This window comes from Protomyctophum bolini, assembly GCF_963924005.1.
Source record: "Protomyctophum bolini genome assembly, chromosome: 23".
NCBI classification, from domain to species: domain Eukaryota; kingdom Metazoa; phylum Chordata; class Actinopteri; order Myctophiformes; family Myctophidae; genus Protomyctophum; species Protomyctophum bolini.
Window position 1 is genome coordinate 1,036,021 of NC_137884.1, and position 10,167 is coordinate 1,046,187.

The window sequence follows — 10,167 nt, forward strand, 5'->3', positions numbered from 1 at the left end:
TCTGCCCCAAGAGCGATGACGTGCTGCGTCATGCCCACACACACACACACGCACACACATGTGTACGCATGATGTACGGTATAGCAAGGCATCAAACGAGTGTATGGGCTCTGATCGCCCGCATATAAAGCATGCGCTTGGAAAGCGCTCAGAAGTTGCGGCGCTCTTTGTAGGAGGCACGCCGAGCATTTGCATATTAACCCATTCTGACCTGAGATCAGATTCATACGAGGTTTCCACTGGACACACACTGGTCTGATTAACCCATTCTGACCTGAGATCAGATTTAAAAAAATGTCAGTCGTTCTTCGATTTTTGAAAAATAGCAGACCTACAAGCTCGTAGCGCGCCACTCGGTGGCGCGCTATGAGCTTGTAGATCTGCTATTTTTCAAAAGCTAAAGCATAACATGATGCCGACACCAAAATGGGTTCCCGTTCAGAATGGGTTAATGCATGCAATGACCGGCCCACCTTATTTTTCTTCTTCTTTTCTCTATGTTGTACAAGCTGCTGCTTTCCCCATCCTTCCTCCCACCCTCTCTTCCCTGCTTCTTCTTCTGCGCACGCTTATTTATTTATTTATTTTCCTGATTGATCTTGGTGTATATAGTTAACCAGTGGTGGGAAAAAAGTATACTCAACATTATTTTAGTACTGAAATATGTGAAAGTCCAGTATTCAAAATGTATACTCGAGTGAAAGTACAAAGGTATTGGTATCAAATTGTATACTCTTTGTGCAAGAATGTCAAAGTTTTCAAATGTATACAGTCTTAAAAAAGAAGAAGAAAATAGCAGATATACAAGCTCACAATGGCTCACACATAGCAACGCATTTGTGAGCGCTGTTTTCATATGGCCGAAATGTATGTCGGGCTGAAGAGGTTAATGTATTTGTTTATATGTTTTGTAATAATAATGAAAATCTGCAAAGTAACTATAGTAACTAAAGTTTTCTAATAAATGTAAAAGTGAAAGTGAAAGTACAAATTGCTTACAAAATTGTACTTAACTATACAGTACTACAGTAAATATTTAGTATTTAGTTACTTAGTTTACATCAGTGGTAGAAACTGCAAAAGAAAAAGCTGAGGTGTTGCGTTTTCTCTCGTTAAATTGGGGTGGGCGGTCATTTGCATTGCATTACAAACCCCCCCCCCCCCCCCCCCAAAAAAAAAGGACGCTCTCAGCACACTCACTCACATTCGCGCACATATTATGCAGACGCCGTCGCCTATGGACCTGAATACATTATGTGCAAATGCGCGCACACCCACACACAACAAAATGCACACATACTTTTATTTCTCCAAATGGAGAGCCAATATCCAAGCATGTCCTCATATATAGACAGACTCTCACGTAAACGAAACAGGCTTACACAAATCTAAATCACAGAGTACACACACCCCGCTGCATATAGGGCAGGGGTTCTCAACGTTTTTGGGCTGCATGAGGGGACCCACCGGAAATGCTTAACCCATTCTGACCTGAGATCAGATTCATACGAGGTTTCCACTGGACACACACTGGTCTGATGAACCCATTCTGACCTGAGATCCGATTCTAAAAATGTCAGTCGTTCTTCGATTTTTCAAAAATAGCAGACCTACAAGCTACAAGCTATGAGCTTGTAGATCTGCTATTTTTCAATAGCTAAAGCATAACATGATGCTAACACCAAAACGGGTTCCCGGCCAGAATGGGTTAATAGGCCGCATGTCTCGCGATCCCCTGCCCCCCCCCCCCCCCCCCCCCCCGGCCATGCACCAATACAAACTGACTGCCAAAAATAACCTTAATAATAGACAAAATATATCATAAATTAATAATGAAACCATGCGGATATAATCATTAAGGAATGTTCATGCACCACATTATGTATAAACTCTTAATTTCCATTTTCCAGCCATTCAGTTGCAAAAAAGACACAAAAAAACACAAAATAACATGCATACCATGATAGGATACATGCAAATAAATAACAATTCTTTTACATGTACACTGCTATCCGTTGTCGTGGCAACACTTAGGGGGAAATTAAGTAATGCAGATGTTTAACAATAATTCAACTCTTGAGAGCCTGAAATGAAACAGGTTTCAGTAATGCAGTAATGTGGATGTTTAACAATAACTCAACTCTGGATGGACCCGTGTAAGGATGGAATTTGGTTTAATTTTACACTCTCAAGAGTTAAAGATCCATAACGGGCCCATTTGGTTAAAAACTCTATGAAGTAGTAGTATGTATATAAATCAGTAATTTCAAGTGTTTTTCTAGATGCCAAATGTTTCTTATAACAACAGCATATAGCTCATGCACAATGTGAGGGGGTGCATCTATATGCAAAGCATTTGGCCCAACTTGGACTGCTGTTTAAATACTGCCAGATCCCCACATGAAACCACTGAGGGGGAGAAAGGAGTATAACGTCGTCGTCATGCAACCCTGCATGAGCGGCTGACGCACACTCATTCAGAGCCCACACACACTGCAGCACATGTCGTACACACAGCACCCACACACACACACGCTTCAAGGCCCACTCCACGTACAGATCACGCACATTGCACGGAAGACCAGAGAGCGCGTTCGTTGTTTGTCATTCATGCCAAGGCAAGGCGGTGTTGCCTTTAAGCCTGTCGGGTTAGGGTCCCCCAGGGGGCCTGACATAAGGGGGATCCATGGCATAATCAAAGGAAACGCCAGCCTGTGATTTATAGCGAACCCACGGGTACAAACATCTGCTCCCTGTCATCTGCTCCTGCAGAAGCCACCACGGACATTTACATGTGTTTAATGTGGGAGCGTGCTAGGAGACAGCGCTGGATTTGTGCGTCATCAGCACTGTCGCCACTATGCCCCCCTGTTCTGTTTCCCATGGGGGAGGTGATGGAGAGGGTGGCGGATATGGGGAGAGAGAGAGAGAGAGAGAGAGATTGGGACATGTGGCCTTATTCCCGTCTGGTGAGTTGCTGGGCGGTGGTGGCTCAGGGGCCTGGATGGTAACTGCAAGGTTGCCAGTTCGAACCCGGGCTCCCCCAGAGTTAGCGTCGAAGTGTCCTTGAGCAAGACTCCGAACCCGTAAATTGCTCCTGATGTGCTGGTTGTTGGTGCCTTGCATGGTTTCGGTCGCCATCGGTGTATGAATGTGTGTGTGTGAATGGGTGAATGTAATGCACAATCTATATGTAAAGCGCCTTGGATAAAGGCGCTGTATAAATGCACCATTTATCATCTATTGGGTTTATTAGGACCTTTGACCTTTAACTCATTAAGTCCTGAGGCCAATTATTCAAATGCCTTCTAAATCAGTAGCTCTCGCACTTTGAAGATGTTTTCAGAAATGTTCAAAAATAGCAGATATGTACAAGCTCACATGACGCGCAGCGCAGCAGATTTGCGACAGACAGACAGACAGACAGACAGACAGACAGAGCGAATGAAGGAGAAGTGCCATGGCCTTCGGGAGAGCCAATCAATATCAGGCCTGTGATATTACCCTCCACCCCCACACTCTCGCCCACACCTCCCCACCCTGCATCCACCTGCTATAGCCAGCCAGCCAGCCAGCACCTCTGATGGAGCACATCACTGTGGAGCAGGCGGGCGGGCGGGGGGGGGGGTATTCCGATGAGCTCTCCTTTGATGTCGGCTGTGAAGGTGTGGGCCTCTAAAGGCCATACCTCCCCTCCACGTGTCTCTCCTTTATCGATTCTGCTCTTGATTTTCTTGAAGTTCTCCGCATGCATCTCCATCCCCCTACACCCTCTCTCTCTCGTTGAACATTCATCTGAATGCCTGCCTCTCGCTCTCCACTCTTTCTCTTAATATCTCTTGTCATTCTCTTTCTCTTAATATCTCTTGTCATTCTCTGTCTCTCTCTCTCTCTCTCTCTCTCTCTCTCTGAATCATTTCTCTGCCTCCATGGCAGGGTAATCCATCTGGCCGTCTATCAGTGGGGTGTGTAGAGCAAACACCTATCACTTTGTGAGCAGATGACTGATGCAATTCATTAGGAGAGAAGTGCGCCCCAGCTCTAATAACCCACTGCCAGCCGGCAGCATGTATACGCACGTCAGCGTTCGCCCGCACCGCGCCGTCACGGGCGTTCGTTATTTGTACATTCCGTTAAATGGAATCAAATCAGCTGGAACAGAGACACAGAATGAAAGGAGCGCGGCCGGAGTCGACTCAACGGCGACTTTCACTCACTCTGAGGGCAAAATACGTCTAATAACGATTAATGCCTGATTAGAATTCAACATGCAGAGAGTTATTTAAACCCAGGGACGTGGGGGAGGGATAAAAAAAATAACGTTATTTTGTTCTGTCTTTATTTTGAGGAGCGCTATAGCCTCTATGTGAATCATATAGCGATGATGACTTGATTGGCTGAGCAAAGTAGCCTATATACATATTGAGGATAAGAAGTGAGGGCAGAAAATTGAAGACGTAATTTGTGATTGGCTGGTTTGAGAAGATTTATGATGATGTATGCTGATAAGAGCTCCCCTCACTTCACACAGCGGTGATGTTTGTATTCGGAGTCATCATTGACAAAAGTTTGGGATTTTTACAATACAAATCTTTAAAGGCATGCGTTTTCCTCTGGGACAAAGAATCTCCACCTACGTTGCACTCACATACACAAAACGTTCCAGTCTTACTCATAACTATATCCTGCAGGAATTTGCAGAAGGGTTTGTTGATATCATTCATAGCCAGCTGATTTACATCCCATTTTATTCCTAAAAACATGTTGGTTTTTTTTATGCCTGCAGTATTTTCTGATTTGTGGAGTGATAATTAGACATATCTAAGATGGCTCTAATATGTCAAGAAAATAATAATTTTGAACCTGGCTTCATCCAATCTTCAGAATTAGTGCATCAAATTAGGGCATATAATGCGTAATTTGCCTATTTAAACATATCATTTCAGAAAACTTGTAATGCAAATAATCTTCGGATTCCAAGACGGCCGTTCTACCATCTGAGCGACTGCCAGCCCCCAAATGGAAATTAATAAATGGAAGCAAAATGAACACTTTTATAGTTCAATTTGAACACTCTCAATGAAGTGAACACTGTGCCAGCCTGGTGTTAGTACGTTGACATTGGATTTGATTGTGTTTAACTCTCCATTAACACCATCGTCCCTATAGCACTAAAGTACATTTTTAATTCCGAAATAAACACTATTCATCATAGTTCATCACAACAAGTACAAAAAAGTACTTGTTGAAAGTGGGTGGAATTTGTTCTTGTGCAAAGTTTCCAGGACTCCCATGTCGTCATTGGTTCTGGAATCTTTAGTGTATAATAACTTGCAGCTGGCGTTGGCTGTTTCACATGTGATTAAGATCACAGTCATTTGTGATCTTAACGGAAAATATCAGACCCGCTTTGCAATGCATTGTGAGCTTGTAGATCGACTAGTTTCATATTTATTCCTCTCAGAGTCTCTCTCTCTCTCTCTCTCTCTGTGCTCCCTCCCTCTGTCATTCAGCATGTCCCCTCTCTCCTTGGCCTGGTCCCAGGTGCATGCTGGGAGCTGTGGACTGCTCCTTTATCAACACAGGGCCAGGTGCACCCTGGGAGCCTCCTGCCTGCCCTTTATCAGCGCAGAGGTGTACTGTGTGTGTGTGTGTGTGTGTGTGTGTGTGTGTGTGTGTCTGTGTCTGTGTCTGTGTGTCTGTGTGTGCGCGTGTGTGTGCGCACGTGTGTGCGTGTATACTTACTTATATACAATACTTGTGAAGGCCAAATATACTCACACATATCGAATTTGAGAACGCTATGGTTAAATTAGTAGTGATCTAATTTGAGATGTTATGTTTAGGGGTTGGACTTATAGTTGCGTGCTGGTGTTGTGCACCAAAAAATCTACATCTACATCTCTATCTACGACCTCACAACGTGTCAAGCTACAGCATGCTTGTAGATAGGTGCCTTTATAGCTTTCGGTTAGAGTTAGAATGGCAAAAAAGAGAAAAGAAAGAAATGCATTCATTCGTCAGAAAGAAATGCATTCATTCGTAAAACGTTGATACAAGTATACAGTAATACAAACGTGTGTGTGTGTGTGTGTGTGTGTGTGTGTGTGTGTGTGTGTGTGTGTGTGTGTGTGTGTGTGTGTGTGTGTGTGTGTGTGTGTGTGTGTGTGCGCGTGTGTGGGTGCATGCGCGTGCATGCATGCATAGACACGCTTACATGCCGACACTCATTCCAGTGTGTATCAAAGAGCTGGCGAGCGCCTATGTGAACAGAGTGGACTTCAACCCCCCCTCCCGTGGGGGGACACGGGGGTCCCTGCCACTTCAAAGAGCTTTGGGGGCCCCGTGGTGCCAGCCTGCCCGCTGAGTAGGAAATCCTGTTTAAGTTGCGGGGGCCCTCATGGGGTTGGCACAGGATGTTGGACGACGGCATCAAGGCCCGCCAAAATACATTTCAGTCAACTAAATCAACTGTAGATTTAGTCGACTAAAAATCTTATGACATTAAGTCGACTAACACTTAAACGTTCCAGGTGACTAAAACTATATGAAATGTCAACGTCAACATGTTGTTAACATGTTGTAGATGCATGTAACAATATCAAATAGCCGTGTGTTCGGAAGAATTACCCAGTAATTACACATGCGGCTGCTAAACAAGGACAAATGAAAGATGTTTAATTATTCAGTGTTTGACTGACCAATGTGGTGCACTGGATTTTATCTGGGGTTGTTTGCAAATTGGCTGCATTCAGCTGATCTGCTGTGATCTCATCACAAAGTGAAACGCCAAACAATTGTACGCCCTCTGCGAAGCCAACGCAAAAGGAAAGGGGTGAAAAAATTAAGATGAATGGGGGGTATGGTCGGGGATTACGGATTGAGATTTCAAAGAAAGAGAGAGAGAGAGAGACAGAGAGAGAGGTATCAAACGCAGTTTCTCCTCTGTGTTCCAATTCCTGTTGAGACTCATTGTAGTAGATGGTCTGGGAATTATGTCTATTACAAAGTGTTTCCTTTGTTAAATAAACAAGAACAGGCTGGAACAAAATGCAGGGCTGAGACAGTTGGTTCGCCGACGGGTGCTCAAACCACGGAGGCCACATCCTGGAAGGACTCCCTTATAGTGGATAACATTGGCACAGGAGGTGGAGCAGCTGTCTGGGAACCGCAGAGGTCCCTGGTTAGATTCCCAGCCCCCCCCCTTTCTGGCTTTGTGTCAAAGTGTCATTGAGCAAGAGACTGATCCCTGAAGTCTGAGTCATAATTAGCTGTGTGCCGGTGTTGCATATTGAAAATAGCAGAGATATTATGCTATAATTCATGTCAAAAAATAGGCTGTTGTGTCGGCAATGCATGGCAATAGGCAATGTGTCGTGAAAGCCAGACATTGTGAGCTTGTTGTGGATCTGCTATTTTCAAAAGATACATTTTACATACATTTGAAAATGAAAACTTGTGAAATGGGACATTCTGAATAACTGGTACTTTCTACTTCTGTTACTTTATGTTCAGTGCATATTGATGCCAATACTTTTGTTACTCAAGTCAATTTTGAATTACCGGACTATTACTTGACCCATTCTGGGTGGGAACCCCTTTTGGTGTTAGCATCATGTTATGCTTTAGCTATTGAAAAATAGCAGATCTACAAGCTCATAGCGCGCCACCGAGTGGCGCGCTACGAGCTTGTAGGTCTGCTATTTTTGAAAAATCAAAGAACGACTGACATAGAAACATAGCTTTTCTGGATGTAGAAGACATTTTTTTAATCTGATCTCAGGTCAGAATGGGCTAACAGTAAGAGCATTACTACATTTTGCAGTATTGATACTTTTTACTTACGTAAGAAATGTGAATATATAGGCCTACTTTCCCCACCACCGTCGAGAATTGTGCGCCTCTCTATTCTGCACACGACACTGCCGTACGACGGAGTATAAATGTACTAGGATTAGGATTCCTCACATGTCACAGACTCTATAAAGCTATCCATAAAGCTGTGCTTGAGCTGCGAATCACCTGATGGCGGATAATATACAGTCAGACGGTCACACAGTCAGTCAACCCTTCTGTCAGTCAGCCACATAGACAGGGCATGCAGGTGGACGCACAGGGAGAGCAGAAAGAAATGAGCCCACAAAACTTAATATACCTTTGAATATTGGATGGCTTGCGGATTAATATAACTTTTTTTTTACGGTCCGTGGGGTTCAGATGGGAATACTTTTATTCTAAATCTAGTCTCTGAGATTTATACCTGCACACCCTCTGCCTCCAATTGGTATGCAAAGCACACAAGGACACTCGCAAGGCAAGAGCTATAAAATACAACCTCTTCTCTTCTCTTCTCTTCTCTTCTCTTCTCTTCTCTTCTCTTCTCTTCTCTTCTCTTCCCTTAACTTTTGATAATGTTTGCTCTTTGAGCAACAAGATGAATGAACTGGTCGCTAAAGTTAAACATGACAACGAGTTCAGACAGAGCAACCTCATCTGTTTTTACAGAGAGCTGGTTGAAAGAGGAGATGTCAGACCCAAATCTTGCCGGGTTGCACAATGATACAGGCTGACAGAGACATTAATATGTCACGGAAATCTATTGGCGGCGGCTTGTGTGTCTACATGGATACACGCTGGGCTACCCAGTATACCGTTCGGGAACGGGTATGCACACATGACTATATGACATCTAGCAGTGGTCTCATTTCGTCCCTTCTACCTCCCAAGATAAGAGAGTTTGGCCAGATTACAATCATACTGGCTTATGTACCTGGGCCCGGACTTTGTGGGGGCTGCGGCCAGTATAGCCGAGAGCTACAGTACAACAACGCTCTGTCCTGCGCAGTTTACCAACCCGTTCTGCTGCTCAGGGACGTTAACTCTTGTGAACTGTCCGATCACCTGCCCACTCTACACCAGCACGTGGACTTTCCGACCCGCCTGGACGGCTGGATAAGTGTTATGGCAACATACCAGACGCCTACGAATCCATCTGCAGGCCTGCCTTGCGGAAGTCTGACCATAACGTCATCATACATCTACTCCCACGATACAGGGCTAAACTGAGGTCGGGAAAGACAGTGACCAAGGAAATAGTGACCTGGACAGAGGACTGTAGAGAGGAAATGAGATGCGAGTTGGAAACGATTGACTGGCTATTTCCTAACTCGTGTGACACACCCCTCATGAACTGATTGACACGTTTACATCCTATCTGTTGTTTAATGAAAGTAAAATCATGCTAAATAGAATTGTCAGAATATTCCCGAATAACAACTTATGGATGTCTAGTGATCTGAAGGGTTGCATTTGTGAGAAAAAAAAAACGGGCTTGGTAATTGTAATGTTGAGTTAGTTAGAGAGAAAATATGTGAATTAAGATCTAAACTGAGAAAGGCAAAAATAGATTACAAAGTTGAGTACCAATACTTTTCAGGGAACGCCAAGAAAGCATGGGAAGGTCTAAATGTGATGATGGGCAGGGAAACTAAGCAAAAGCGTACCCCCCTGTCACACCCCTCTCCATCTTTTGCTATTGATCTAAATATATTTTTCAGTCGTTTTGATAAGAATGACCTCAGTGCTGCTGAGTGTGATAGTGTGTGTAGGTCCATTCAGGAGTACGTATGTCCCTATTTCACTCAGTGAACATTTAATTGTAGCTAGCCTGTCCTGTATTAAGCCCAACGTGGCCCCTGGGGGCCAGATGGCCTTAGAGGTATTTTGCGTGTCTTAAGTACCAGGTCTTATTCCATAACTTGAATAAACTAAAGACCTGGAGGCGTGATCAATGCCATTTGGCTATTCTGAGTGGCCAAAGAGCATTGATCACGCCTCCAGGTCTTTAGTTTACTCAAGTTAGGGAATAAGACCTGGTACTTAAGACACGCAAAATACTGCCCTATATACAGTGGCGGAACAACATTGGCCCGGGCCGGGGGGGTGAGACAGCACGACCGGGCCTCACCGAACCAGACTCCCAACAGCACCCCCCCCCCCCCCCCCCCCCCCCGCGAACGGAAGAAAAAATAATTACGTTAACAGTTGCTGCTGAGCTGATCACAGTCACAGATATGCACACACGAGAGATAGAGAGACGTAGATGTGTGTGAGGAGCCGATCACAGTCACAGATAGAGGGAAAGTGTTATATTTGGTTGATCGCGTC